We start from the raw sequence: 27385 nt of genomic DNA on the forward strand, positions 1-27385 counted from the left end.
CCTTATCTCAGGCTGAAAAGCGTTTTTGTGCATTGTGCCATAACTTTTCAGGGAAGCTTCAGAACATGAAATTTTAACCTCCCACTATAGCAGAAAGGGTCTTTCTAGTAGTTGCACATCAAATCTAAACTGTCTGAAGTGTTTTTCCAAAGTTATCAACACTTTTATGTTTGGCGTTCCGAAACCCACCTTATCTCAGGCTGAAAAGCGTTTTTACGCATTGTGCCATAACTTTTCAGGGAAGCTTCAGAACATGAAATTTTAACCTCCCACTATAGCAGAAAGGGTCTTTCTAGTAGGTGCACATCAAATCTAAGCTCTCTGAAGTGTTTTTCGAAAGTTATCAACACTTTTATGTTTGGCGTTCCGAAACCCACCTTATCTCAGGCTGAAAAGCGTTTTTGTGCATTGTGCCATAACTTTTCAGGGAAGCTTCAGAACATGAAATTTTAACCTCCCACTATAGCAGAAAGGGTCTTTCTAGTAGGTGCACATCAAATCTAAACTGTCTGAAGTGTTTTTCCAAAGTTATTAACACTTTTATGTTTGGCGTTCCGAAACCCACCTTATCTCAGGCTGAAAAGCGTTTTTGTGCATTGTGCCATAACTTTTCAGGGAAGCTTCAGAACATGAAATTTTAACCTCCCACTATAGCAGAAAGGGTCTTTCTAGTAGTTGCACATCAAATCTAAGCTCTCTGAAGTGTTTTTCGAAAGTTATCAACACTTTTATGTTTGGCGTTCCGAAACCCACCTTATCTCAGGCTGAAAAGCGTTTTTGTGCATTGTGCCATAACTTTTCAGGGATGCTTCAGAACATAAAATTTTAACCTCCCACTATAGCAGAAAGGGTCTTTCTAGTAGTTGCACATCAAATCTAAACTGTCTGAAGTGTTTTTCCAAAGTTATTAACACTTTTATGTTTGGCGTTCCGAAACCCACCTTATCTCAGGCTGAAAAGCGTTTTTGTGCATTGTGCCATAACTTTTCAGGGAAGCTTCAGAACATGAAATTTTAACCTCCCACTATAGCAGAAAGGGTCTTTCTAGTAGTTGCACATCAAATCTAAACTGTCTGAAGTGTTTTTCCAATGTTATCAACACTTTTATGTTTGGCGTTCCGAAACCCACCTTATCTCAGGCTGAAAAGCGTTTTTGTGCATTGTGCCATAACTTTTCAGGAAAGCTTCAGAACATGAAATTTTAACCTCCCACTATAGCAGAAAGGGTCTTTCTAGTAGTTGCACATCAAATCTAAACTGTCTGAAGTGTTTTTCCAAAGTTATCAACACTTTTATGTTTGGCGTTCCGAAACCCACCTTATCTCAGGCTGAAAAGCGTTTTTACGCATTGTGCCATAACTTTTCAGGGAAACTTCAGAACATGAAATTTTAACCTCCCACTATAGCAGAAAGGGTCTTTCTAGTAGTTGCACATCAAATCTAAACTGTCTGAAGTGTTTTTCCAAAGTTATCAACACTTTTATGTTTGGCGTTCCGAAACCCACCTTATCTCAGGCTGAAAAGCGTTTTTACGCATTGTGCCATAACTTTTCAGGGAAGCTTCAGAACATGAAATTTTAACCTCCCACTATAGCAGAAAGGGTCTTTCTAGTAGGTGCACATCAAATCTAAGCTGTCTGAAGTGTTTTTCGAAAGTTATCAACACTTTTATGTTTGGCGTTCCGAAACCCACCTTATCTCAGGCTGAAAAGCGTTTTTGTGCATTGTGCCATAACTTTTCAGGGAAGCTTCAGAACATGAAATTTTAACCTCCCACTATAGCAGAAAGGGTCTTTCTAGTAGTTGCACATCAAATCTAAGCTGTCTGAAGTGTTTTTCAAAAGTTATTAACACTTTTATGTTTGGCGTTCCGAAACCCACCTTATCTCAGGCTGAAAAGCGTTTTTGTGCATTGTGCCATAACTTTTCAGGAAAGCTTCAGAACATGAAATTTTAACCTCCCACTATAGCAGAAAGGGTCTTTCTAGTAGGTGCACATCAAATCTAAGCTCTCTGAAGTGTTTTTCGAAAGTTATCAACACTTTTATGTTTGGCGTTCCGAAACCCACCTTATCTCAGGCTGATAAGCGTTTTTGTGCATTGTGCCATAACTTTTCAGGGAAGCTTCAGAACATGAAATTTTAACCTCCCACTATAGCAGAAAGGGTCTTTCTAGTAGTTGCACATCAAATCTAAACTGTCTGAAGTGTTTTTCCAAAGTTATTAACACTTTTATGTTTGGCGTTCCGAAACCCACCTTATCTCAGGCTGAAAAGCGTTTTTGTGCATTGTGCCATAACTTTTCAGGGAAGCTTCAGAACATGAAATTTTAACCTCCCACTATAGCAGAAAGGGTCTTTCTAGTAGTTGCACATCAAATCTAAACTGTCTGAAGTGTTTTTCCAAAGTTATCAACACTTTTATGTTTGGCGTTCCGAAACCCACCTTATCTCAGGCTGAAAAGCGTTTTTGTGCATTGTGCCAGAACTTTTCAGGGAAGCTTCAGAACATGAAATTTTAACCTCCCACTATAGCAGAAAGGGTCTTTCTAGTAGTTGCACATCAAATCTAAACTGTCTGAAGTGTTTTTCCAAAGTTCTCAACACTTTTATGTTTGGCGTTCCGAAACCCACCTTATCTCAGGCTGAAAAGCGTTTTTACGCATTGTGCCATAACTTTTCAGGGAAGCTTCAGAACATGAAATTTTAACCTCCCACTATAGCAGAAAGGGTCTTTCTAGTAGGTGCACATCAAATCTAAGCTCTCTGAAGTGTTTTTCGAAAGTTATCAACACTTTTATGTTTGGCGTTCCGAAACCCACCTTATCTCAGGCTGAAAAGCGTTTTTGTGCATTGTGCCATAACTTTTCAGGGAAGCTTCAGAACATGAAATTTTAACCTCCCACTATAGCAGAAAGGGTCTTTCTAGTAGTTGCACATCAAATCTAAACTGTCTGAAGTGTTTTTCCAAAGTTATCAACACTTTTATGTTTGGCGTTCCGAAACCCACCTTATCTCAGGCTGAAAAGCGTTTTTACGCATTGTGCCATAACTTTTCAGGGAAGCTTCAGAACATGAAATTTTAACCTCCCACTATAGCAGAAAGGGTCTTTCTAGTAGGTGCACATCAAATCTAAGCTGTCTGAAGTGTTTTTCGAAAGTTATCAACACTTTTATGTTTGGCGTTCCGAAACCCACCTTATCTCAGGCTGAAAAGCGTTTTTGTGCATTGTGCCATAACTTTTCAGGGAAGCTTCAGAACATGAAATTTTAACCTCCCACTATAGCAGAAAGGGTCTTTCTAGTAGTTGCACATCAAATCTAAGCTGTCTGAAGTGTTTTTCAAAAGTTATCAACACTTTTATGTTTGGCGTTCCGAAACCCACCTTATCTCAGGCTGAAAAGCGTTTTTGTGCATTGTGCCATAACTTTTCAGGAAAGCTTCAGAACATGAAATTTTAACCTCCCACTATAGCAGAAAGGGTCTTTCTAGTAGTTGCACATCAAATCTAAACTGTCTGAAGTGTTTTTCCAAAGTTATTAACACTTTTATGTTTGGCGTTCCGAAACCCACCTTATCTCAGGCTGAAAAGCGTTTTTGTGCATTGTGCCATAACTTTTCAGGGAAGCTTCAGAACATGAAATTTTAACCTCCCACTATAGCAGAAAGGGTCTTTCTAGTAGTTGCACATCAAATCTAAACTGTCTGAAGTGTTTTTCCAAAGTTATCAACACTTTTATGTTTGGCGTTCCGAAACCCACCTTATCTCAGGCTGAAAAGCGTTTTTACGCATTGTGCCATAACTTTTCAGGGAAGCTTCAGAACATGAAATTTTAACCTCCCACTATAGCAGAAAGGGTCTTTCTAGTAGGTGCACATCAAATCTAAGCTCTCTGAAGTGTTTTTCGAAAGTTATCAACACTTTTATGTTTGGCGTTCCGAAACCCACCTTATCTCAGGCTGAAAAGCGTTTTTGTGCATTGTGCCATAACTTTTCAGGGAAGCTTCAGAACATGAAATTTTAACCTCCCACTATAGCAGAAAGGGTCTTTCTAGTAGGTGCACATCAAATCTAAACTGTCTGAAGTGTTTTTCCAAAGTTATTAACACTTTTATGTTTGGCGTTCCGAAACCCACCTTATCTCAGGCTGAAAAGCGTTTTTGTGCATTGTGCCATAACTTTTCAGGGAAGCTTCAGAACATGAAATTTTAACCTCCCACTATAGCAGAAAGGGTCTTTCTAGTAGTTGCACATCAAATCTAAGCTCTCTGAAGTGTTTTTCGAAAGTTATCAACACTTTTATGTTTGGCGTTCCGAAACCCACCTTATCTCAGGCTGAAAAGCGTTTTTGTGCATTGTGCCATAACTTTTCAGGGATGCTTCAGAACATAAAATTTTAACCTCCCACTATAGCAGAAAGGGTCTTTCTAGTAGTTGCACATCAAATCTAAACTGTCTGAAGTGTTTTTCCAAAGTTATTAACACTTTTATGTTTGGCGTTCCGAAACCCACCTTATCTCAGGCTGAAAAGCGTTTTTGTGCATTGTGCCATAACTTTTCAGGGAAGCTTCAGAACATGAAATTTTAACCTCCCACTATAGCAGAAAGGGTCTTTCTAGTAGTTGCACATCAAATCTAAACTGTCTGAAGTGTTTTTCCAATGTTATCAACACTTTTATGTTTGGCGTTCCGAAACCCACCTTATCTCAGGCTGAAAAGCGTTTTTGTGCATTGTGCCATAACTTTTCAGGAAAGCTTCAGAACATGAAATTTTAACCTCCCACTATAGCAGAAAGGGTCTTTCTAGTAGTTGCACATCAAATCTAAACTGTCTGAAGTGTTTTTCCAAAGTTATCAACACTTTTATGTTTGGCGTTCCGAAACCCACCTTATCTCAGGCTGAAAAGCGTTTTTACGCATTGTGCCATAACTTTTCAGGGAAGCTTCAGAACATGAAATTTTAACCTCCCACTATAGCAGAAAGGGTCTTTCTAGTAGTTGCACATCAAATCTAAACTGTCTGAAGTGTTTTTCCAAAGTTATCAACACTTTTATGTTTGGCGTTCCGAAACCCACCTTATCTCAGGCTGAAAAGCGTTTTTACGCATTGTGCCATAACTTTTCAGGGAAGCTTCAGAACATGAAATTTTAACCTCCCACTATAGCAGAAAGGGTCTTTCTAGTAGGTGCACATCAAATCTAAGCTGTCTGAAGTGTTTTTCGAAAGTTATCAACACTTTTATGTTTGGCGTTCCGAAACCCACCTTATCTCAGGCTGAAAAGCGTTTTTGTGCATTGTGCCATAACTTTTCAGGGAAGCTTCAGAACATGAAATTTTAACCTCCCACTATAGCAGAAAGGGTCTTTCTAGTAGTTGCACATCAAATCTAAGCTGTCTGAAGTGTTTTTCAAAAGTTATTAACACTTTTATGTTTGGCGTTCCGAAACCCACCTTATCTCAGGCTGAAAAGCGTTTTTGTGCATTGTGCCATAACTTTTCAGGAAAGCTTCAGAACATGAAATTTTAACCTCCCACTATAGCAGAAAGGGTCTTTCTAGTAGGTGCACATCAAATCTAAGCTCTCTGAAGTGTTTTTCGAAAGTTATCAACACTTTTATGTTTGGCGTTCCGAAACCCACCTTATCTCAGGCTGATAAGCGTTTTTGTGCATTGTGCCATAACTTTTCAGGGAAGCTTCAGAACATGAAATTTTAACCTCCCACTATAGCAGAAAGGGTCTTTCTAGTAGTTGCACATCAAATCTAAACTGTCTGAAGTGTTTTTCCAAAGTTATTAACACTTTTATGTTTGGCGTTCCGAAACCCACCTTATCTCAGGCTGAAAAGCGTTTTTGTGCATTGTGCCATAACTTTTCAGGGAAGCTTCAGAACATGAAATTTTAACCTCCCACTATAGCAGAAAGGGTCTTTCTAGTAGTTGCACATCAAATCTAAACTGTCTGAAGTGTTTTTCCAAAGTTATCAACACTTTTATGTTTGGCGTTCCGAAACCCACCTTATCTCAGGCTGAAAAGCGTTTTTGTGCATTGTGCCAGAACTTTTCAGGGAAGCTTCAGAACATGAAATTTTAACCTCCCACTATAGCAGAAAGGGTCTTTCTAGTAGTTGCACATCAAATCTAAACTGTCTGAAGTGTTTTTCCAAAGTTCTCAACACTTTTATGTTTGGCGTTCCGAAACCCACCTTATCTCAGGCTGAAAAGCGTTTTTACGCATTGTGCCATAACTTTTCAGGGAAGCTTCAGAACATGAAATTTTAACCTCCCACTATAGCAGAAAGGGTCTTTCTAGTAGGTGCACATCAAATCTAAGCTCTCTGAAGTGTTTTTCGAAAGTTATCAACACTTTTATGTTTGGCGTTCCGAAACCCACCTTATCTCAGGCTGAAAAGCGTTTTTGTGCATTGTGCCATAACTTTTCAGGGAAGCTTCAGAACATGAAATTTTAACCTCCCACTATAGCAGAAAGGGTCTTTCTAGTAGTTGCACATCAAATCTAAACTGTCTGAAGTGTTTTTCCAAAGTTATCAACACTTTTATGTTTGGCGTTCCGAAACCCACCTTATCTCAGGCTGAAAAGCGTTTTTACGCATTGTGCCATAACTTTTCAGGGAAGCTTCAGAACATGAAATTTTAACCTCCCACTATAGCAGAAAGGGTCTTTCTAGTAGGTGCACATCAAATCTAAGCTGTCTGAAGTGTTTTTCGAAAGTTATCAACACTTTTATGTTTGGCGTTCCGAAACCCACCTTATCTCAGGCTGAAAAGCGTTTTTGTGCATTGTGCCGTAACTTTTCAGGGAAGCTTCAGAACATGAAATTTTAACCTCCCACTATAGCAGAAAGGGTCTTTCTAGTAGTTGCACATCAAATCTAAGCTGTCTGAAGTGTTTTTCAAAAGTTATTAACACTTTTATGTTTGGCGTTCCGAAACCCACCTTATCTCAGGCTGAAAAGCGTTTTTGTGCATTGTGCCATAACTTTTCAGGAAAGCTTCAGAACATGAAATTTTAACCTCCCACTATAGCAGAAAGGGTCTTTCTAGTAGGTGCACATCAAATCTAAGCTCTCTGAAGTGTTTTTCGAAAGTTATCAACACTTTTATGTTTGGCGTTCCGAAACCCACCTTATCTCAGGCTGATAAGCGTTTTTGTGCATTGTGCCATAACTTTTCAGGGAAGCTTCAGAACATGAAATTTTAACCTCCCACTATAGCAGAAAGGGTCTTTCTAGTAGTTGCACATCAAATCTAAACTGTCTGAAGTGTTTTTCCAAAGTTATTAACACTTTTATGTTTGGCGTTCCGAAACCCACCTTATCTCAGGCTGAAAAGCGTTTTTGTGCATTGTGCCATAACTTTTCAGGGAAGCTTCAGAACATGAAATTTTAACCTCCCACTATAGCAGAAAGGGTCTTTCTAGTAGTTGCACATCAAATCTAAACTGTCTGAAGTGTTTTTCCAAAGTTATCAACACTTTTATGTTTGGCGTTCCGAAACCCACCTTATCTCAGGCTGAAAAGCGTTTTTGTGCATTGTGCCAGAACTTTTCAGGGAAGCTTCAGAACATGAAATTTTAACCTCCCACTATAGCAGAAAGGGTCTTTCTAGTAGTTGCACATCAAATCTAAACTGTCTGAAGTGTTTTTCCAAAGTTCTCAACACTTTTATGTTTGGCGTTCCGAAACCCACCTTATCTCAGGCTGAAAAGCGTTTTTACGCATTGTGCCATAACTTTTCAGGGAAGCTTCAGAACATGAAATTTTAACCTCCCACTATAGCAGAAAGGGTCTTTCTAGTAGGTGCACATCAAATCTAAGCTCTCTGAAGTGTTTTTCGAAAGTTATCAACACTTTTATGTTTGGCGTTCCGAAACCCACCTTATCTCAGGCTGAAAAGCGTTTTTGTGCATTGTGCCATAACTTTTCAGGGAAGCTTCAGAACATGAAATTTTAACCTCCCACTATAGCAGAAAGGGTCTTTCTAGTAGGTGCACATCAAATCTAAACTGTCTGAAGTGTTTTTCCAAAGTTATTAACACTTTTATGTTTGGCGTTCCGAAACCCACCTTATCTCAGGCTGAAAAGCGTTTTTGTGCCTTGTGCCATAACTTTTCAGGGAAGCTTCAGAACATGAAATTTTAACCTCCCACTATAGCAGAAAGGGTCTTTCTAGTAGTTGCACATCAAATCTAAACTGTCTGAAGTGTTTTTCCAAAGTTATCAACACTTTTATGTTTGGCGTTCCGAAACCCACCTTATCTCAGGCTGAAAAGCGTTTTTGTGCATTGTGCCATAACTTTTCAGGGAAGCTTCAGAACATGAAATTTTAACCTCCCACTATAGCAGAAAGGGTCTTTCTAGTAGTTGCACATCAAATCTAAGCTGTCTGAAGTGTTTTTCAAAAGTTATCAACACTTTTATGTTTGGCGTTCCGAAACCCACCTTATCTCAGGCTGAAAAGCGTTTTTGTGCATTGTGCCATAACTTTTCAGGAAAGCTTCAGAACATGAAATTTTAACCTCCCACTATAGCAGAAAGGGTCTTTCTAGTAGTTGCACATCAAATCTAAACTGTTTGAAGTGTTTTTCCAAAGTTATCAACACTTTTATGTTTGGCGTTCCGAAACCCACCTTATCTCAGGCTGAAAAGCGTTTTTACGCATTGTGCCATAACTTTTCAGGGAAGCTTCAGAACATAAAATTTTAACCTCCCACTATAGCAGAAAGGGTCTTTCTAGTAGGTGCACATCAAATCTAAGCTCTCTGAAGTGTTTTTCGAAAGTTATCAACACTTTTATGTTTGGCGTTCCGAAACCCACCTTATCTCAGGCTGAAAAGCGTTTTTGTGCATTGTGCCATAACTTTTCAGGAAAGCTTCAGAACATGAAATTTTAACCTCCCACTATAGCAGAAAGGGTCTTTCTAGTAGTTGCACATCAAATCTAAACTGTCTGAAGTGTTTTTCCAAAGTTATTAACACTTTTATGTTTGGCGTTCCGAAACCCACCTTATCTCAGGCTGAAAAGCGTTTTTGTGCATTGTGCCATAACTTTTCAGGGAAGCTTCAGAACATGAAATTTTAACCTCCCACTATAGCAGAAAGGGTCTTTCTAGTAGTTGCACATCAAATCTAAACTGTCTGAAGTGTTTTTCCAAAGTTATCAACACTTTTATGTTTGGCGTTCCGAAACCCACCTTATCTCAGGCTGAAAAGCGTTTTTACGCATTGTGCCATAACTTTTCAGGGAAGCTTCAGAACATGAAATTTTAACCTCCCACTATAGCAGAAAGGGTCTTTCTAGTAGTTGCACATCAAATCTAAGCTGTCTGAAGTGTTTTTCAAAAGTTATCAACACTTTTATGTTTGGCGTTCCGAAACCCACCTTATCTCAGGCTGAAAAGCGTTTTTGTGCATTGTGCCATAACTTTTCAGGAAAGCTTCAGAACATGAAATTTTAACCTCCCACTATAGCAGAAAGGGTCTTTCTAGTAGTTGCACATCAAATCTAAACTGTCTGAAGTGTTTTTCCAAAGTTATCAACACTTTTATGTTTGGCGTTCCGAAACCCACCTTATCTCAGGCTGAAAAGCGTTTTTGTGCATTGTGCCATAACTTTTCAGGAAAGCTTCAGAACATGAAATTTTAACCTCCCACTATAGCAGAAAGGGTCTTTCTAGTAGTTGCACATCAAATCTAAACTGTCTGAAGTGTTTTTCCAAAGTTATCAACACTTTTATGTTTGGCGTTCCGAAACCCACCTTATCTCAGGCTGAAAAGTGTTTTTACGCATTGTGCCATAACTTTTCAGGGAAGCTTCAGAACATGAAATTTTAACCTCCCACTATAGCAGAAAGGGTCTTTCTAGTAGGTGCACATCAATCTAAGCTCTCTGAAGTGTTTTTCGAAAGTTATCAACACTTTTATGTTTGGCGTTCCGAAACCCACCTTATCTCAGGCTGAAAAGCGTTTTTGTGCATTGTGCCATAACTTTTCAGGGAAGCTTCAGAACATGAAATTTTAACCTCCCACTATAGCAGAAAGGGTCTTTCTAGTAGTTGCACATCAAATCTAAACTGTCTGAAGTGTTTTTCCAAAGTTATCAACACTTTTATGTTTGGCGTTCCGAAACCCACCTTATCTCAGGCTGAAAAGCGTTTTTGTGCATTGTGCCATAACTTTTCAGGGAAGCTTCAGAACATGAAATTTTAACCTCCCACTTTCGCAGAAAGGGTCTTTCTAGTAGTTGCACATCAAATCTAAACTGTCTGACGTGTTTTTCCAAAGTTATCAACACTTTTATGTTTGGCGTTCCGAAACCCACCTTATCTCAGGCTGAAAAGCGTTTTTGTGCATTGTGCCATAACTTTTCAGGGAAGCTTCAGAACATGAAATTTTAACCTTCCACTATAGCAGAAAGGGTCTTTCTAGTAGTTGCACATCAAATCTAAACTGTCTGAAGTGTTTTTCCAAAGTTATCAACACTTTTATGTTTGGCGTTCCGAAACCCACCTTATCTCAGGCTGAAAAGCGTTTTTGTGCATTGTGCCATAACTTTTCAGGGAAGCTTCAGAACATGAAATTTTAACCTCCCACTATAGCAGAAAGGGTCTTTCTAGTAGTTGCACATCAAATCTAAGCTGTCTGAAGTGTTTTTCAAAAGTTATCAACACTTTTATGTTTGGCGTTCCGAAACCCACCTTATCTCAGGCTGAAAAGCGTTTTTGTGCATTGTGCCATAACTTTTCAGGAAAGCTTCAGAACATGAAATTTTAACCTCCCACTATAGCAGAAAGGGTCTTTCTAGTAGTTGCACATCAAATCTAAACGGTCTGAAGTGTTTTTCCAAAGTTATCAACACTTTTATGTTTGGCGTTCCGAAACCCACCTTATCTCAGGCTGAAAAGCGTTTTTACGCATTGTGCCATAACTTTTCAGGGAAGCTTCAGAACATGAAATTTTAACCTCCCACTATAGCAGAAAGGGTCTTTCTAGTAGGTGCACATCAAATCTAAGCTGTCTGAAGTGTTTTTCGAAAGTTATCAACACTTTTATGTTTGGCGTTCCGAAACCCACCTTATCTCAGGCTGAAAAGCGTTTTTGTGCATTGTGCCATAACTTTTCAGGGAAGCTTCAGAACATGAAATTTTAACCTCCCACTATAGCAGAAAGGGTCTTTCTAGTAGTTGCACATCAAATCTAAGCTGTCTGAAGTGTTTTTCAAAAGTTATCAACACTTTTATGTTTGGCGTTCCGAAACCCACCTTATCTCAGGCTGAAAAGCGTTTTTGTGCATTGTGCCATAACTTTTCAGGAAAGCTTCAGAACATGAAATTTTAACCTCCCACTATAGCAGAAAGGGTCTTTCTAGTAGGTGCACATCAAATCTAAGCTCTCTGAAGTGTTTTTCGAAAGTTATCAACACTTTTATGTTTGGCGTTCCGAAACCCACCTTATCTCAGGGTGAAAAGCGTTTTTGTGCATTGTGCCATAACTTTTCAGGGAAGCTTCAGAACATGAAATTTTAACCTCCCACTATAGCAGAAAGGGTCTTTCTAGTAGTTGCACATCAAATCTAAACTGTCTGAAGTGTTTTTCCAAAGTTATTAACACTTTTATGTTTGGCGTTCCGAAACCCACCTTATCTCAGGCTGAAAAGCGTTTTTGTGCATTGTGCCATAACTTTTCAGGGAAGCTTCAGAACATGAAATTTTAACCTCCCACTATAGCAGAAAGGGTCTTTCTAGTAGTTGCACATCAAATCTAAACTGTCTGAAGTGTTTTTCCAAAGTTATCAACACTTTTATGTTTGGCGTTCCGAAACCCACCTTATCTCAGGCTGAAAAGCGTTTTTGTGCATTGTGCCATAACTTTTCAGGGAAGCTTCAGAACATGAAATTTTAACCTCCCACTATAGCAGAAAGGGTCTTTCTAGTAGTTGCACATCAAATCTAAGCTGTCTGAAGTGTTTTTCAAAAGTTATCAACACTTTTATGTTTGGCGTTCCGAAACCCACCTTATCTCAGGCTGAAAAGCGTTTTTATGCATTGTGCCATAACTTTTCAGGAAAGCTTCAGAACATGAAATTTTAACCTCCCACTATAGCAGAAAGGGTCTTTCTAGTAGTTGCACATCAAATCTAAACTGTCTGAAGTGTTTTTCCAAAGTTATCAACACTTTTATGTTTGGCGTTCCGAAACCCACCTTATCTCAGGCTGAAAAGCGTTTTTACGCATTGTGCCATAACTTTTCAGGGAAGCTTCAGAACATGAAATTTTAACCTCCCACTATAGCAGAAAGGGTCTTTCTAGTAGGTGCACATCAAATCTAAGCTCTCTGAAGTGTTTTTCGAAAGTTATCAACACTTTTATGTTTGGCGTTCCGAAACCCACCTTATCTCAGGCTGAAAAGCGTTTTTGTGCATTGTGCCATAACTTTTCAGGAAAGCTTCAGAACATGAAATTTTAACCTCCCACTATAGCAGAAAGGGTCTTTCTAGTAGTTGCACATCAAATCTAAACTGTCTGAAGTGTTTTTCCAAAGTTATTAACACTTTTATGTTTGGCGTTCCGAAACCCACCTTATCTCAGGCTGAAAAGCGTTTTTGTGCATTGTGCCATAACTTTTCAGGGAAGCTTCAGAACATGAAATTTTAACCTCCCACTATAGCAGAAAGGGTCTTTCTAGTAGTTGCACATCAAATCTAAACTGTCTGATGTGTTTTTCCAAAGTTATCAACACTTTTATGTTTGGCGTTCCGAAACCCACCTTATCTCAGGCTGAAAAGCGTTTTTACGCATTGTGCCATAACTTTTCAGGGAAGCTTCAGAACATGAAATTTTAACCACCCACTACAGCAGAAAGGGTCTTTCTAGTAGGTGCACATCAAATCTAAGCTCTCTGAAGTGTTTTTCGAAAGTTATCAACACTTTTATGTTTGGCGTTCCGAAACCCACCTTATCTCAGGCTGAAAAGCGTTTTTGTGCATTGTGCCATAACTTTTCAGGGAAGCTTCAGAACATGAAATTTTAACCTCCCACTATAGCAGAAAGGGTCTTTCTAGTAGTTGCACATCAAATCTAAACTGTCTGAAGTGTTTTTCCAAAGTTATTAACACTTTTATGTTTGGCGTTCCGAAACCCACCTTATCTCAGGCTGAAAAGCGTTTTTGTGCATTGTGCCATAACTTTTCAGGGAAGCTTCAGAACATGAAATTTTAACCTCCCACTATAGCAGAAAGGGTCTTTCTAGTAGTTGCACATCAAATCTAAACTGTCTGAAGTGTTTTTCGAAAGTTATCAACACTTTTATGTTTGGCGTTCCGAAACCCACCTTATCTCAGGCTGAAAAGCGTTTTTGTGCATTGTGCCATAACTTTTCAGGAAAGCTTCAGAACATGAAATTTTAACCTCCCACTATAGCAGAAAGGGTCTTTCTAGTAGTTGCACATCAAATCTAAACTGTCTGAAGTGTTTTTCCAAAGTTATTAACACTTTTATATTTGGCGTTCCGAAACCCACCTTATCTCAGGCTGAAAAGCGTTTTTGTGCATTGTGCCATAACTTTTCAGGGAAGCTTCAGAACATGAAATTTTAACCTCCCACTATAGCAGAAAGGGTCTTTCTAGTAGTTGCACATCAAATCTAAACTGTCTGATGTGTTTTTCCAAAGTTATCAACACTTTTATGTTTGGCGTTCCGAAACCCACCTTATCTCAGCCTGAAAAGCGTTTTTACGCATTGTGCCATAACTTTTCAGGGAAGCTTCAGAACATGAAATTTTAACCACCCACTACAGCAGAAAGGGTCTTTCTAGTAGGTGCACATCAAATCTAAGCTCTCTGAAGTGTTTTTCGAAAGTTATCAACACTTTTATGTTTGGCGTTCCGAAACCCACCTTATCTCAGGCTGAAAAGCGTTTTTGTGCATTGTGCCATAACTTTTCAGGGAAGCTTCAGAACATGAAATTTTAACCTCCCACTATAGCAGAAAGGGTCTTTCTAGTAGTTGCACATCAAATCTAAACTGTCTGAAGTGTTTTTCCAAAGTTATTAACACTTTTATGTTTGGCGTTCCGAAACCCACCTTATCTCAGGCTGAAAAGCGTTTTTGTGCATTGTGCCATAACTTTTCAGGGAAGCTTCAGAACATGAAATTTTAACCTCCCACTATAGCAGAAAGGGTCTTTCTAGTAGTTGCACATCAAATCTAAACTGTCTGAAGTGTTTTTCCAAAGTTATCAACACTTTTATGTTTGGCGTTCCGAAACCCACCTTATCTCAGGCTGAAAAGCGTTTTTGTGCATTGTGCCATAACTTTTCAGGGAAGCTTCAGAACATGAAATTTTAACCTCCCACTATAGCAGAAAGGGTCTTTCTAGTAGTTGCACATCAAATCTAAGCTGTCTGAAGTGTTTTTCAAAAGTTATCAACACTTTTATGTTTGGCGTTCCGAAACCCACCTTATCTCAGGCTGAAAAGCGTTTTTGTGCATTGTGCCATAAATTTTCAGGAAAGCTTCAGAACATGAAATTTTAACCTCCCACTATAGCAGAAAGGGTCTTTCTAGTAGGTGCACATCAAATCTAAGCTCTCTGAAGTGTTTTTCGAAAGTTATCAACACTTTTATGTTTGGCGTTCCGAAACCCACCTTATCTCAGGCTGAAAAGCGTTTTTGTGCATTGTGCCATAACTTTTCAGGGATGCTTCAGAACATAAAATTTTAACCTCCCTCTATAGCAGAAAGGGTCTTTCTAGTAGTTGCACATCAAATCTAAACTGTCTGAAGTGTTTTTCCAAAGTTATTAACACTTTTATGTTTGGCGTTCCGAAACCCACCTTATCTCAGGCTGAAAAGCGTTTTTGTGCATTGTGCCATTACTTTTCAGGGAAGCTTCAGAACATGAAATTTTAACCTCCCACTATAGCAGAAAGGGTCTTTCTAGTAGTTGCACATCAAATCTAAGCTGTCTGAAGTGTTTTTCAAAAGTTATCAACACTTTTATGTTTGGCGTTCCGAAACCCACCTTATCTCAGGCTGAAAAGCGTTTTTGTGCATTGTGCCATAACTTTTCAGGAAAGCTTCAGAACATGAAATTTTAACCTCCCACTATAGCAGAAAGGGTCTTTCTAGTAGTTGCACATCAAATCTAAACTGTCTGAAGTGTTTTTCCAAAGTTATCAACACTTTTATGTTTGGCGTTCCGAAACCCACCTTATCTCAGGCTGAAAAGCGTTTTTGTGCATTGTGCCATAACTTTTCAGGAAAGCTTCAGAACATGAAATTTTAACCTCCCACTATAGCAGAAAGGGTCTTTCTAGTAGTTGCACATCAAATCTAAACTGTCTGAAGTGTTTTTCCAAAGTTATCAACACTTTTATGTTTGGCGTTCCGAAACCCACCTTATCTCAGGCTGAAAAGCGTTTTTACGCATTGTGCCATAACTTTTCAGGGAAGCTTCAGAACATGAAATTTTAACCTCCCACTATAGCAGAAAGGGTCTTTCTAGTAGTTGCACATCAAATCTAAACTGTCTGAAGTGTTTTTCCAAAGTTATCAACACTTTTATGTTTGGCGTTCCGAAACCCACCTTATCTCAGGCTGAAAAGCGTTTTTACGCATTGTGCCATAACTTTTCAGGGAAGCTTCAGAACATGAAATTTTAACCTCCCACTATAGCAGAAAGGGTCTTTCTAGTAGGTGCACATCAAATCTAAGCTGTCTGAAGTGTTTTTCGAAAGTTATCAACACTTTTATGTTTGGCGTTCCGAAACCCACCTTATCTCAGGCTGAAAAGCGTTTTTGTGCATTGTGCCATAACTTTTCAGGGAAGCTTCAGAACATGAAATTTTAACCTCCCACTATAGCAGAAAGGGTCTTTCTAGTAGTTGCACATCAAATCTAAGCTGTCTGAAGTGTTTTTCAAAAGTTATCAACACTTTTATGTTTGGCGTTCCGAAACCCACCTTATCTCAGGCTGAAAAGCGTTTTTGTGCATTGTGCCATAACTTTTCAGGAAAGCTTCAGAACATGAAATTTTAACCTCCCACTATAGCAGAAAGGGTCTTTCTAGTAGGTGCACATCAAATCTAAGCTCTCTGAAGTGTTTTTCGAAAGTTATCAACACTTTTATGTTTGGCGTTCCGAAACCCACCTTATCTCAGGCTGAAAAGCGTTTTTGTGCATTGTGCCATAACTTTTCAGGGAAGCTTCAGAACATGAAATTTTAACCTCCCACTATAGCAGAAAGGGTCTTTCTAGTAGTTGCACATCAAATCTAAACTGTCTGAAGTGTTTTTCCAAAGTTATTAACACTTTTATGTTTGGCGTTCCGAAACCCACCTTATCTCAGGCTGAAAAGCGTTTTTGTGCATTGTGCCATAACTTTTCAGGGAAGCTTCAGAACATGAAATTTTAACCTCCCACTATAGCAGAAAGGGTCTTTCTAGTAGTTGCACATCAAATCTAAACTGTCTGAAGTGTTTTTCCAAAGTTATCAACACTTTTATGTTTGGCGTTCCGAAACCCACCTTATCTCAGGCTGAAAAGCGTTTTTGTGCATTGTGCCATAACTTTTCAGGGAAGCTTCAGAACATGAAATTTTAACCTCCCACTATAGCAGAAAGGGTCTTTCTAGTAGTTGCACATCAAATCTAAACTGTCTGAAGTGTTTTTCCAAAGTTATTAACACTTTTATGTCTGGCGTTCCGAAACCCACCTTATCTCAGGCTGAAAAGCGTTTTTGTGCATTGTGCCATAACTTTTCAGGGAAGCTTCAGAACATGAAATTTTAACCTCCCACTATAGCAGAAAGAGTCTTTCTAGTAGTTGCACATCAAATCTAAACTGTCTGAAGTGTTTTTCCAAAGTTATCAACACTTTTATGTTTGGCGTTCCGAAACCCACCTTATCTCAGGCTGAAAAGCGTTTTTACGCATTGTGCCATAACTTTTCAGGGAAGCTTCAGAACATGAAATTTTAACCTCCCACTATAGCAGAAAGGGTCTTTCTAGTAGGTGCACATCAAATCTAAGCTGTCTGAAGTGTTTTTCGAAAGTTATCAACACTTTTATGTTTGGCGTTCCGAAACCCACCTTATCTCAGGCTGAAAAGCGTTTTTGTGCATTGTGCCATAACTTTTCAGGGAAGCTTCAGAACATGAAATTTTAACCTCCCACTATAGCAGAAAGGGTCTTTCTAGTAGTTGCACATCAAATCTAAACTGTCTGAAGTGTTTTTCCAAAGTTATTAACACTTTTATGTTTGGCGTTCCGAAACCCACCTTATCTCAGGCTGAAAAGCGTTTTTGTGCATTGTGCCATAACTTTTCAGGGAAGCTTCAGAACATGAAATTTTAACCTCCCACTATAGCAGAAAGGGTCTTTCTAGTAGTTGCACATCAAATCTAAACTGTCTGAAGTGTTTTTCCAAAGTTATTAACACTTTTATGTTTGGCGTTCCGAAACCCACCTTATCTCAGGCTGAAAAGCGTTTTTGTGCATTGTGCCATAACTTTTCAGGGAAGCTTCAGAACATGAAATTTTAACCTCCCACTATAGCAGAAAGGGTCTTTCTAGTAGTTGCACATCAAATCTAAACTGTCTGAAGTGTTTTTCCAAAGTTATCAACACTTTTATGTTTGGCGTTCCGAAACCCACCTTATCTCAGGCTGAAAAGCGTTTTTACGCATTGTGCCATAACTTTTCAGGGAAGCTTCAGAACATGAAATTTTAACCTCCCACTATAGCAGAAAGGGTCTTTCTAGTAGGTGCACATCAAATCTAAGCTGTCTGAAGTGTTTTTCGAAAGTTATCAACACTTTTATGTTTGGCGTTCCGAAACCCACCTTATCTCAGGCTGAAAAGCGTTTTTGTGCATTGTGCCATAACTTTTCAGGGAAGCTTCAGAACATGAAATTTTAACCTCCCACTATAGCAGAAAGGGTCTTTCTAGTAGTTGCACATCAAATCTAAGCTGTCTGAAGTGTTTTTCAAAAGTTATCAACACTTTTATGTTTGGCGTTCCGAAACCCACCTTATCTCAGGCTGAAAAGCGTTTTTGTGCATTGTGCCATAACTTTTCAGGAAAGCTTCAGAACATGAAATTTTAACCTCCCACTATAGCAGAAAGGGTCTTTCTAGTAGTTGCACATCAAATCTAAACTGTCTGAAGTGTTTTTCCAAAGTTATCAACACTTTTATGTTTGGCGTTCCGAAACCCACCTTATCTCAGGCTGAAAAGCGTTTTTACGCATTGTGCCATAACTTTTCAGGGAAGCTTCAGAACATGAAATTTTAACCTCCCACTATAGCAGAAAGGGTCTTTCTAGTAGGTGCACATCAAATCTAAGCTCTCTGAAGTGTTTTTCGAAAGTTATCAACACTTTTATGTTTGGCGTTCCGAAACCCACCTTATCTCAGGCTGAAAAGCGTTTTTGTGCATTGTGCCATTACTTTTCAGGAAAGCTTCAGAACATGAAATTTTAACCTCCCACTATAGCAGAAAGGGTCTTTCTAGTAGTTGCACATCAAATCTAAACTGTCTGAAGTGTTTTTCCAAAGTTATTAACACTTTTATGTTTGGCGTTCCGAAACCCACCTTATCTCAGGCTGAAAAGCGTTTTTGTGCATTGTGCCATAACTTTTCAGGGAAGCTTCAGAACATGAAATTTTAACCTCCCACTATAGCAGAAAGGGTCTTTCTAGTAGTTGCACATCAAATCTAAACTGTCTGAAGTGTTTTTCCAAAGTTATCAACACTTTTATGTTTGGCGTTCCGAAACCCACCTTATCTCAGGCTGAAAAGCGTTTTTACGCATTGTGCCATAACTTTTCAGGGAAGCTTCAGAACATGAAATTTTAACCTCCCACTATAGCAGAAAGGGTCTTTCTAGTAGTTGCACATCAAATCTAAACTGTCTGAAGTGTTTTTCCAAAGTTATCAACACTTTTATGTTTGGCGTTCCGAAACCCACCTTATCTCAGGCTGAAAAGCGTTTTTGTGCATTGTGCCATAACTTTTCAGGGAAGCTTCAGAACATGAAATTTTAACCTCCCACTATAGCAGAAAGGGTCTTTCTAGTAGTTGCACATCAAATCTAAGCTGTCTGAAGTGTTTTTCAAAAGTTATCAACACTTTTATGTTTGGCGTTCCGAAACCCACCTTATCTCAGGCTGAAAAGCGTTTTTGTGCATTGTGCCATAACTTTTCAGGAAAGCTTCAGAACATGAAATTTTAACCTCCCACTATAGCAGAAAGGGTCTTTCTAGTAGTTGCACTTCAAATCTAAACTGTCTGAAGTGTTTTTCCAAAGTTATCAACACTTTTATGTTTGGCGTTCCGAAACCCACCTTATCTCAGGCTGAAAAGCGTTTTTACGCATTGTGCCATAACTTTTCAGGGAAGCTTCAGAACATAAAATTTTAACCTCCCACTATAGCAGAAAGGGTCTTTCTAGTAGGTGCACATCAAATCTAAGCTCTCTGAAGTGTTTTTCGAAAGTTATCAACACTTTTATGTTTGGCGTTCCGAAACCCACCTTATCTCAGGCTGAAAAGCGTTTTTGTGCATTGTGCCATAACTTTTCAGGAAAGCTTCAGAACATGAAATTTTAACCTCCCACTATAGCAGAAAGGGTCTTTCTAGTAGTTGCACATCAAATCTAAACTGTCTGAAGTGTTTTTCCAAAGTTATTAACACTTTTATGTTTGGCGTTCCGAAACCCACCTTATCTCAGGCTGAAAAGCGTTTTTGTGCATTGTGCCATAACTTTTCAGGGAAGCTTCAGAACATGAAATTTTAACCTCCCACTATAGCAGAAAGGGTCTTTCTAGTAGTTGCACATCAAATCTAAACTGTCTGAAGTGTTTTTCCAAAGTTATCAACACTTTTATGTTTGGCGTTCCGAAACCCACCTTATCTCAGGCTGAAAAGCGTTTTTACGCATTGTGCCATAACTTTTCAGGGAAGCTTCAGAACATGAAATTTTAACCTCCCACTATAGCAGAAAGGGTCTTTCTAGTAGTTGCACATCAAATCTAAGCTGTCTGAAGTGTTTTTCAAAAGTTATCAACACTTTTATGTTTGGCGTTCCGAAACCCACCTTATCTCAGGCTGAAAAGCGTTTTTGTGCATTGTGCCATAACTTTTCAGGAAAGCTTCAGAACATGAAATTTTAACCTCCCACTATTACAGAAAGGGTCTTTCTAGTAGTTGCACATCAAATCTAAACTGTCTGAAGTGTTTTTCCAAAGTTATCAACACTTTTATGTTTGGCGTTCCGAAACCCACCTTATCTCAGGCTGAAAAGCGTTTTTGTGCATTGTGCCATAACTTTTCAGGAAAGCTTCAGAACATGAAATTTTAACCTCCCACTATAGCAGAAAGGGTCTTTCTAGTAGTTGCACATCAAATCTAAACTGTCTGAAGTGTTTTTCCAAAGTTATCAACACTTTTATGTTTGGCGTTCCGAAACCCACCTTATCTCAGGCTGAAAAGCGTTTTTACGCATTGTGCCATAACTTTTCAGGGAAGCTTCAGAACATGAAATTTTAACCTCCCACTATAGCAGAAAGGGTCTTTCTAGTAGGTGCACATCAATCTAAGCTCTCTGAAGTGTTTTTCGAAAGTTATCAACACTTTTATGTTTGGCGTTCCGAAACCCACCTTATCTCAGGCTGAAAAGCGTTTTTGTGCATTGTGCCATAACTTTTCAGGGAAGCTTCAGAACATGAAATTTTAACCTCCCACTATAGCAGAAAGGGTCTTTCTAGTAGTTGCACATCAAATCTAAACTGTCTGAAGTGTTTTTCCAAAGTTATCAACACTTTTATGTTTGGCGTTCCGAAACCCACCTTATCTCAGGCTGAAAAGCGTTTTTGTGCATTGTGCCATAACTTTTCAGGGAAGCTTCAGAACATGAAATTTTAACCTCCCACTATAGCAGAAAGGGTCTTTCTAGTAGTTGCACATCAAATCTAAACTGTCTGACGTGTTTTTCCAAAGTTATCAACACTTTTATGTTTGGCGTTCCGAAACCCACCTTATCTCAGGCTGAAAAGCGTTTTTGTGCATTGTGCCATAACTTTTCAGGGAAGCTTCAGAACATGAAATTTTAACCTTCCACTATAGCAGAAAGGGTCTTTCTAGTAGTTGCACATCAAATCTAAGCTGTCTGAAGTGTTTTTCAAAAGTTATCAACACTTTTATGTTTGGCGTTCCGAAACCCACCTTATCTCAGGCTGAAAAGCGTTTTTGTGCATTGTGCCATAACTTTTCAGGAAAGCTTCAGAACATGAAATTTTAACCTCCCACTATAGCAGAAAGGGTCTTTCTAGTAGTTGCACATCAAATCTAAACTGTCTGAAGTGTTTTTCCAAAGTTATCAACACTTTTATGTTTGGCGTTCCGAAACCCACCTTATCTCAGGCTGAAAAGCGTTTTTACGCATTGTGCCATAACTTTTCAGGGAAGCTTCAGAACATGAAATTTTAACCTCCCACTATAGCAGAAAGGGTCTTTCTAGTAGGTGCACATCAAATCTAAGCTCTCTGAAGTGTTTTTCGAAAGTTATCAACACTTTTATGTTTGGCGTTCCGAAACCCACCTTATCTCAGGCTGAAAAGCGTTTTTGTGCATTGTGCCATAACTTTTCAGGAAAGCTTCAGAACATGAAATTTTAACCTCCCACTATAGCAGAAAGGGTCTTTCTAGTAGTTGCACATCAAATCTAAACTGTCTGAAGTGTTTTTCCAAAGTTATCAACACTTTTATGTTTGGCGTTCCGAAACCCACCTTATCTCAGGCTGAAAAGCGTTTTTACGCATTGTGCCATAACTTTTCAGGGAAGCTTCAGAACATGAAATTTTAACCTCCCACTATAGCAGAAAGGGTCTTTCTAGTAGGTGCACATCAAATCTAAGCTCTCTGAAGTGTTTTTCGAAAGTTATCAACACTTTTATGTTTGGCGTTCCGAAACCCACCTTATCTCAGGCTGAAAAGCGTTTTTGTGCATTGTGCCATAACTTTTCAGGAAAGCTTCAGAACATGAAATTTTAACCTCCCACTATAGCAGAAAGGGTCTTTCTAGTAGTTGCACATCAAATCTAAACTGTCTGAAGTGTTTTTCCAAAGTTATCAACACTTTTATGTTTGGCGTTCCGAAACCCACCTTATCTCAGGCTGAAAAGCGTTTTTACGCATTGTGCCATAACTTTTCAGGGAAGCTTCAGAACATGAAATTTTAACCTCCCACTATAGCAGAAAGGGTCTTTCTAGTAGGTGCACATCAATCTAAGCTCTCTGAAGTGTTTTTCGAAAGTTATCAACACTTTTATGTTTGGCGTTCCGAAACCCACCTTATCTCAGGCTGAAAAGCGTTTTTGTGCATTGTGCCATAACTTTTCAGGGAAGCTTCAGAACATGAAATTTTAACCTCCCACTATAGCAGAAAGGGTCTTTCTAGTAGTTGCACATCAAATCTAAACTGTCTGAAGTGTTTTTCCAAAGTTATCAACACTTTTATGTTTGGCGTTCCGAAACCCACCTTATCTCAGGCTGAAAAGCGTTTTTGTGCATTGTGCCATAACTTTTCAGGGAAGCTTCAGAACATGAAATTTTAACCTTCCACTATAGCAGAAAGGGTCTTTCTAGTAGTTGCACATCAAATCTAAGCTGTCTGAAGTGTTTTTCAAAAGTTATCAACACTTTTATGTTTGGCGTTCCGAAACCCACCTTATCTCAGGCTGAAAAGCGTTTTTGTGCATTGTGCCATAACTTTTCAGGAAAGCTTCAGAACATGAAATTTTAACCTCCCACTATAGCAGAAAGGGTCTTTCTAGTAGTTGCACATCAAATCTAAACTGTCTGAAGTGTTTTTCCAAAGTTATCAACACTTTTATGTTTGGCGTTCCGAAACCCACCTTATCTCAGGCTGAAAAGCGTTTTTACGCATTGTGCCATAACTTTTCAGGGAAGCTTCAGAACATGAAATTTTAACCTCCCACTATAGCAGAAAGGGTCTTTCTAGTAGGTGCACATCAAATCTAAGCTGTCTGAAGTGTTTTTCGAAAGTTATCAACACTTTTATGTTTGGCGTTCCGAAACCCACCTTATCTCAGGCTGAAAAGCGTTTTTGTGCATTGTGCCATAACTTTTCAGGGAAGCTTCAGAACATGAAATTTTAACCTCCCACTATAGCAGAAAGGGTCTTTCTAGTAGGTGCACATCAAATCTAAGCTGTCTGAAGTGTTTTTCCAAAGTTATCAACACTTTTATGTTTGGCGTTCCGAAACCCACCTTATCTCAGGCTGAAAAGCGTTTTTACGCATTGTGCCATAACTTTTCAGGGAAGCTTCAGAACATGAAATTTTAACCTCCCACTATAGCAGAAAGGGTCTTTCTAGTAGGTGCACATCAAATCTAAGCTCTCTGAAGTGTTTTTCGAAAGTTATCAACACTTTTATGTTTGGCGTTCCGAAACCCACCTTATCTCAGGCTGAAAAGCGTTTTTGTGCATTGTGCCATAACTTTTCAGGAAAGCTTCAGAACATGAAATTTTAACCTCCCACTATAGCAGAAAGGGTCTTTCTAGTAGTTGCACATCAAATCTAAGCTGTCTGAAGTGTTTTTCCAAAGTTATTAACACTTTTATGTTTGGCGTTCCGAAACCCACCTTATCTCAGGCTGAAAAGCGTTTTTGTGCATTGTGCCATAACTTTTCAGGGAAGCTTCAGAACATGAAAATTTAACTTCCCACTATAGCAAAAAGGGTCTTTCTAGTAGTTGCACATCAAATCTAAACTGTCTGAAGTGTTTTTCCAAAGTTATCAACACTTTTATGTTTGGCATTCCGAAACCCACCTTATCTCAGGCTGAAAAGCGTTTTTACGCATTGTGCCATAACTTTTCAGGGAAGCTTCAGAACATGAAATTTTAACCTCCCACTATAGCAGAAAGGGTCTTTCTAGTAGGTGCACATCAAATCTAAGCTCTCTGAAGTGTTTTTCGAAAGTTATCAACACTTTTATGTTTGGCGTTCCGAAACCCACCTTATCTCAGGCTGAAAAGCGTTTTTGTGCATTGTGCCATAACTTTTCAGGAAAGCTTCAGAACATGAAATTTTAACCTCCCACTATAGCAGAAAGGGTCTTTCTAGTAGTTGCACATCAAATCTAAACTGTCTGAAGTGTTTTTCCAAAGTTATTAACACTTTTATGTTTGGCGTTCCGAAACCCACCTTATCTCAGGCTGAAAAGCGTTTTTGTGCATTGTGCCATAACTTTTCAGGGAAGCTTCAGAACATGAAATTTTAACCTCCCACTATAGCAGACAGGGTCTTTCTAGTAGTTGCACATCAAATCTAAACTGTCTGAAGTGTTTTTCCAAAGTTATCAACACTTTTATGTTTGGCGTTCCGAAACCCACCTTATCTCAGGCTGAAAAGCGTTTTTACGCATTGTGCCATAACTTTTCAGGGAAGCTTCAGAACATGAAATTTTAACCTCCCACTATAGCAGAAAGGGTCTTTCTAGTAGGTGCACATCAAATCTAAGCCGTCTGAAGTGTTTTTCGAAAGTTATCAACACTTTTATGTTTGGCGTTCCGAAACCCACCTTATCTCAGGCTGAAAAGCGTTTTTGTGCATTGTGCCATAACTTTTCAGGAAAGCTTCAGAACATGAAATTTTAACCTCCCACTATAGCAGAAAGGGTCTTTCTAGTAGTTGCACATCAAATCTAAACTGTCTGAAGTGTTTTTCCAAAGTTATTAACACTTTTATGTTTGGCGTTCCGAAACCCACCTTATCTCAGGCTGAAAAGCGTTTTTGTGCATTGTGCCATAACTTTTCAGGGAAGCTTCAGAACATGAAATTTTAACCTCCCACTATAGCAGAAAGGGTCTTTCTAGTAGTTGCACATCAAATCTAAACTGTCTGAAGTGTTTTTCCAAAGTTATCAACACTTTTATGTTTGGCGTTCCGAAACCCACCTTATCTCAGGCTGAAAAGCGTTTTAACGCATTGTGCCATAACTTTTCAGGGAAGCTTCAGAACATGAAATTTTAACCTCCCACTATAGCAGAAAGGGTCTTTCTAGTAGGTGCACATCAAATCTAAGCTGTCTGAAGTGTTTTTCGAAAGTTATCAACACTTTTATGTTTGGCGTTCCGAAACCCACCTTATCTCAGGCTGAAAAGCGTTTTTGTGCATTGTGCCATAACTTTTCAGGGAAGCTTCAGAACATGAAATTTTAACCTCCCACTATAGCAGAAAGGGTCTTTCTAGTAGTTGCACATCAAATCTAAGCTGTCTGAAGTGTTTTTCCAAAGTTATCAACACTTTTATGTTTGGCGTTCCGAAACCCACCTTATCTCAGGCTGAAAAGCGTTTTTACGCATTGTGCCATAACTTTTCAGGGAAGCTTCAGAACATGAAATTTTAACCTCCCACTATAGCAGAAAGGGTCTTTCTAGTAGGTGCACATCAAATCTAAGCTCTCTGAAGTGTTTTTCGAAAGTTATCAACACTTTTATGTTTGGCGTTCCGAAACCCACCTTATCTCAGGCTGAAAAGCGTTTTTGTGCATTGTGCCATAACTTTTCAGGAAAGCTTCAGAACATGAAATTTTAACCTCCCACTATAGCAGAAAGGGTCTTTCTAGTAGTTGCACATCAAATCGAAGCTGTCTGAAGTGTTTTTCCAAAGTTATTAACACTTTTATGTTTGGCGTTCCGAAACCCACCTTATCTCAGGCTGAAAAGCGTTTTTGTGCATTGTGCCATAACTTTTCAGGGAAGCTTCAGAACATGAAATTTTAACCTCCCACTATAGCAGAAAGGGTCTTTCTAGTAGTTGCACATCAAATCTAAACTGTCTGAAGTGTTTTTCCAAAGTTATCAACACTTTTATGTTTGGCGTTCCGAAACCCACCTTATCTCAGGCTGAAAAGCGTTTTTACGCATTGTGCCATAACTTTTCAGGGAAGCTTCAGAACATGAAATTTTAACCTCCCACTATAGCAGAAAGGGTCTTTCTAGTAGGTGCACATCAAATCTAAGCTCTCTGAAGTGTATTTCGAAAGTTATCAACACTTTTATGTTTGGCGTTCCGAAACCCACCTTATCTCAGGCTGAAAAGCGTTTTTGTGCATTGTGCCATAACTTTTCAGGAAAGCTTCAGAACATGAAATTTTAACCTCCCACTATAGCAGAAAGGGTCTTTCTAGTAGTTGCACACCAAATCTAAACTGTCTGAAGTGTTTTTCCAAAGTTATTAACACTTTTATGTTTGGCGTTCCGAAACCCACCTTATCTGAGGCTGAAAAGCGTTTTTGTGCATTGTGCCATAACTTTTCAGGGAAGCTTCAGAACATGAAATTTTAACCTCCCACTATAGCAGAAAGGGTCTTTCTAGTAGTTGCACATCAAATCTAAACTGTCTGAAGTGTTTTTCCAAAGTTATCAACACTTTTATGTTTGGCGTTCCGAAACCCACCTTATCTCAGGCTGAAAAGCGTTTTTACGCATTGTGCCATAACTTTTCAGGGAAGCTTCAGAACATGAAATTTTAACCTCCCACTATAGCAGAAAGGGTCTTTCTAGTAGGTGCACATCAAATCTAAGCTGTCTGAAGTGTTTTTCGAAAGTTATCAACACTTTTATGTTTGGCGGTCCGAAACCCACCTTATCTCAGGCTGAAAAGCGTTTTTGTGCATTGTGCCATAACTTTTCAGGGAAGCTTCAGAACATGAAATTTTAACCTCCCACTATAGCAGAAAGGGTCTTTCTAGTAGTTGCACATCAAATCTAAGCTGTCTGAAGTGTTTTTCAAAAGTTATCAACACTTTTATGTTTGGCGTTCCGAAACCCACCTTATCTCAGGCTGAAAAGCGTTTTTGTGCATTGTGCCATAACTTTTCAGGAAAGCTTCAGAACATGAAATTTTAACCTCCCACTATAGCAGAAAGGGTCTTTCTAGTAGTTGCACATCAAATCTAAACTGTCTGAAGTGTTTTTCCAAAGTTATTAACACTTTTATGTTTGGCGTTCCGAAACCCACCTTATCTCAGGCTGAAAAGCGTTTTTGTGCATTGTGCCATAACTTTTCAGGGAAGCTTCAGAACATGAAATTTTAACCTCCCACTATAGCAGAAAGGGTCTTTCTAGTAGTTGCACATCAAATCTAAACTGTCTGAAGTGTTTTTCCAAAGTTATCAACACTTTTATGTTTGGCGTTCCGAAACCCACCTTATCTCAGGCTGAAAAGCGTTTTTACGCATTGTGCCATAACTTTTCAGGGAAGCTTCAGAACATGAAATTTTAACCTCCCACTATAGCAGAAAGGGTCTTTCTAGTAGTTGCACATCAAATCTAA

The sequence above is a fragment of the Synchiropus splendidus genome, chromosome 3 (genome assembly GCF_027744825.2).
Source record: "Synchiropus splendidus isolate RoL2022-P1 chromosome 3, RoL_Sspl_1.0, whole genome shotgun sequence".
Classification (NCBI taxonomy): Eukaryota; Metazoa; Chordata; class Actinopteri; order Syngnathiformes; family Callionymidae; genus Synchiropus; species Synchiropus splendidus.